Genomic DNA, 4,783 nt, shown 5'->3' on the forward strand with positions numbered 1-4,783 from the left:
CAGATTTATATTTGGTTTTTCCTTCATTTTTGGTTTTGGGGTTTTTAACAGTTTCAACCCCTGTAAATAGGTGACCAGGTCCCACACATTTGATGTACCCATCCATACATGGTTTTTCTGTATTTTTAATGTGACGCGTTGTTAATTCCTCGTATGGTCATGGTACATTTAGAGCTGAAAATGGTACTCGCTGACAGCGGGTAACTACTGTACCCGTATCGTAAATTCTCGCTTCTCGCTCTGTGCGACTCTTCGTGAAGTCTTGAGACTTGAGACCATATAACTTAACTTTGGAGAATTTCATGTATACACTTTGAGAATATAAGTTTGAAGGGAAATGAAAAAAAGAATTTGCTAAACTGATAATATAGGTACCTATATTATTATAATTGATAAACTAAATCGTGGGTATACAAAATATAATATCGAGAAATTACGGAACTGGAATGTGGCTGGAACAAACTGGCAGATAACCATCTAAAGGCTTGTTTACATTGGCCATGGAACAACTATAGAGCCATTCTGTAAAATTACTGGAATCCATAACAAACTACTGAATTGAGTGAATGGTGTCCGTGGCCATGATAAACAATTACCTTACAAACGAGCCTTAGGATGGCATAGTTCTCGTAACCTAGAAGAAACAATATTATTTATTATTCTTTAGTTTTTAATTTACCACAAATTGTGTAATGTTTCAACAAATTTCTTTTACTCATACATTGGTTGGTAGAAACGTAGGATCAAATCTGTAACTAAATTGTTCGCTCTACTTTTCGCAAGTTCGTTGAAAACAAATCCCTGATTTCCATCCGGCAAAGGCGCAATTTCTTCATATGCAACAATAGAGGCTTGACAGGTATTCCAATTCTGCGAAAAATAAGACGTATTAGAAGTAAGTCATACTTAAATGTAAATTAATGAAATAAAAACTGCCAGATGCTAACAGTTAGACGTATCATTCGCCGAGGGTTTCCTCTGACTTCACATTGAAACGAGGTATTTGCAAAGATAAATTTGAATGTCTGAACATCATTTGGTACAATTACATGCCATTGAATCTCAACTGCAAGCATCTGATTAATCCAAAGGAAGACTATGTTGCTAACTGTATCCAGCGGATTTAGTGAATGATAAGAATGTACAAGCAATACTCTTAAGATTGAATCTGACAGTGTTAATCTCCTTCCACCTTTGTTCTGTTGCTCTACAATACAAATAATGATTCAGTTAATTCACTGCATAATTACCTATTAATATGAAACGATCAAATAACTCCTACCTTGAAGTAATAGTTTAACTTGACTGTTGGACAATCTTTTGACAGGATCCAAATCCAATAATGTAGGAGCCAGCGTTGTGAAAACGTTATTTTATCGAAAACGAAAAACGAAAAAAAACGAAATTTTTGTAGTTAAAAGCAACATAACGTTAAACGAAAACGATTCGTTTTTTATAACGATATTTAAGGTTAAACGAAATAAATTTTTCGTTTTTTTTCGTTTTCACTTTTTTTTTCATGTGGCTGCGCAGCAATGATAAATGTCGAAAAAAGGAACAAAAAGTAGGTTGGAATGAGACTTGAGAGCCATGAGAGCAGCGTTGTGAAAACGTTATTTTATCAAAAACGAAAAACGAAAAAAAACGATATTTTTGAGGTTCATGGAGACATAACGTTAAACGAAAACGTTAAATATATAATAACGATATTTATCATAAAACGAAATCCATTTCGTTTTTTTTCGTTATCAATTTTTTTTCTTCAAACACTGGAAATAGGTCTCAAAAATGCAAAAAAATGGGCCTGCAACTTCAAAAAAATGAGAAAACTTTTGGAACATTGTTATTATAGGGGATAAATTATTAGTTTTCTGCATATTTTTCATGTTTTCAATTGTTTTAATGTTGCTCTTTTCCTAATTTTTTTTCTAAATTCACTGAAATTGGCCAAATTTGAGGAAAATGAAGAATAACGAAAAAAAACGTTAAACAAAACGAAAACGTTATTTTTAATAACCAAACAAAACGTTATATAACGAAAACGTAATTTTTTTAAAAGTGAAAACGAAAACGAAAAACGAAAACGAAATTATTTCGTTTTCACAACACTGCATGAGAGGTAGATTTCACGGGGTATATGTGTAAAAAAAACTGGCCAGTATGATGAAATAATGCATTCTTTTTAATTCTAAAATGATGCAAAAAGGCACGTTCTATGTTCCACCTCGTCGCGCATCCCCAGTGCTAACTGGTTGCTGGTATATGTTTCCAATGAAAGCATATCATCATATACCTAGCTGCAATCTCCTGTCTGGTGGTGACTTCATCCCTTAGCTAATATTGCCTTAAGGGCCAATACAATTACAAATTTACAATAGAAAAGGAAGCGCGACTTCAACAGGTTCCCTGCCTTTGCCTCGGCCACAAAATAGCAACATTATTGTCCTCTGCGACACCCTCCCCTTTTCCTGTACCTACTTATCATAGTTTTTTAAAGTTGAAAAGTGTGAACATGTATTTGTCAGTAGGTACTATGGTACTAGTATTATAGGTATGCACTTATGCAGTGCTTTTTTTACTCTCATTGTCATTTTTCGTATAAGAAATCAAATGCTCTAATCCAAGTTGGTGAATATAAATTTTGAATCTTTGATTTTTTCATTCTTCTGCACTTTTTTTTGGCCAAAATTAATGTTTAGATGATTGGAACTAGTGCATAAAAAAAATAACGAAAAAAACGCTATTAACGAAAAAAAACGTTTTTTTAAATAACCAAACAAAACGTTATATAACGAAAACGTAATTTTTGCAAAATTGAAAACGAAAACGAAAAACGAAAACGAAATCATTTCGTTTTCACAACGCTGGTAGGAGCACTGATCAGCTTTGAAGATGATTGCATTAATTGAGCCTCCATTTCATTAATTCCAATTTTCATTTCCAATCCAACACAATGATTTAAAACTTTAAGAAGAGAGTTGTAGTTATTGGACAAAGAATTATTTGAAGATGAAATTTCAACACTAAGTACATCAAGTACATGTACGGTAACTTGGGAAATTTGAAAATTTGGGTTTAATAAAGTAGAGTACCTAACATAAGGACTAACTACTAATTTGAAAATTAACAAATGACACTGATATCACTAATATCACAGGATTGTTTGAAGAATGTAAACATTGGAAAAGGAAGGACTGAATGATTCATATGATGCATATGAAATGGTCCTCTCAAAACAGGTAGTGAATTCAGCCAAAAAGGTAATAATTTTATCAAACTGAAAGTGATAAGAGCAGTGAAGGGATGCGTTTAAAAAAGTTTGTACGCACCCTTTGACTAACTACGCACCCCGCTGACCCCGCGTTCACTAAAAAGCTACTGTTGTGCCATCCATGCATTGCTTATTGTTCATTGCTCATAGGTATTTTGATGTTCTCCCTCCATTTATTTAGGCATTCAGAGACAGTGAGAGACTATTGCTTATACTGTGCTCAGTGTGCTGTGCGTACTGCGTGGTGATTTATGTAATTAAATAACTTTTCGATTCTTCACTGCAATTTTTTGGATTCCATTGCAAAGTACGTAGGTACCTATTTAGATAAGTGTTATTATAATTATAAATATAATTAATTAGCAAATTATGCTTAATGAAAATAATGAAATGAAGCTTGTGGTGTTGGGAGGGGGGGGGGGAATTTCATTGCTGTTCAAATTTTAATAACATTATTGTAACTTAATCGAAATTCGAAACAGAAAGACCAAAAGAAGATGAGTCTGTCATCTGAATCATTCTGCTACTGCAAACTCACCAGATGTACAAGTACGAAATCATCACGCAAGCATTTGTATCAGGTCAGAGCGCCGCCCTGCTCCTAAACAATCGCAATCTATGAACATCCGGCAGGAGCAATTCCGTTTGTTGTACGAAATGGTACGTCCATAATACTAAATTCCGTTAGTAATGCAATTCCTCTGGTATTAGAAAAAGGTGTACCTACCTATTTTAATTGTTTCAGTTCAAAAAAACGAACCCTATTAGAAACATTTAAAACGGATATGAGTAAGAGGTTCGATAGTATAGATAGACAATTTGAAACTTGAAATACAAGTTTTGCGAATATGGAGAAATCTATCGATAAGTTGTGTCTCGAATATGAAGACCAGCATGAGGAAATAAGTGCAATCGAAAAATGCCTTGGAAACGTTGCCCATTAGGTAGATGAAATGGTTCAACACTTGCAAAGGTGAGATTATCATTAGGTAACCCGAAAATTTCATTCCCAATTAATGATAACTTTTTCATCACACTAATCATTTTTTTAATTTTTCTTATTTTAGCCCTGAAGGTTCCTGATGTGAAGAAACCCTTTCTACGTTTGAAAAATAACTGAACGAATCAATCAACGTTGTTCGCAGCGCAAATGAAGTTTATTTTTGGAACCATCGTTTCTCCTTAGGGAAAACATTATGTATAGAGCTCGGATTTTTATGATTTGTCATAGGAAGCAACGGTTTTGGACTAATTTTGGGTCGCTGATTTCGAATATGACGTTCATATTCACGGGCGATGTGCGTAAGTGGTGTTTTTGGTCTTTTTCATTGTGCAAGACCGCCCCACAGGCTTCCCATCAAACTGTAGCAGGCTACCAATCACCTCAATGAATTCCTAGACCACGAAAACCTCCTGGAACCCATTCTCGGCTCTTTTGCGGGAATTCGATTCTTGAAAAATTCACATTTTTGCCAAAAACATTGAATTTCATCTTTCTAGCGAATTCAAACA

The 4,783-nt window shown here is 34.2% G+C and overlaps 1 long non-coding RNA gene across 1 annotated transcript; it reads right to left on the bottom strand.

Moving 5' to 3' along the window:
* Positions 1–360: 360 nt before the first annotated feature.
* On the bottom strand, positions 361–1,597 carry LOC135842704 (uncharacterized). The gene is made up of 4 exons (XR_010558173.1): positions 1,283–1,597; positions 948–1,207; positions 722–870; positions 361–634 (listed from the first exon to the last, which is right to left on the bottom strand). It is a non-coding gene; the product is annotated as an uncharacterized LOC135842704 (long non-coding RNA).
* Positions 1,598–4,783: the final 3,186 nt, after the last annotated feature.

Source organism: Planococcus citri, chromosome 1 (genome assembly GCF_950023065.1).
Source record: "Planococcus citri chromosome 1, ihPlaCitr1.1, whole genome shotgun sequence".
NCBI lineage: Eukaryota > Metazoa > Arthropoda > Insecta > Hemiptera > Pseudococcidae > Planococcus > Planococcus citri.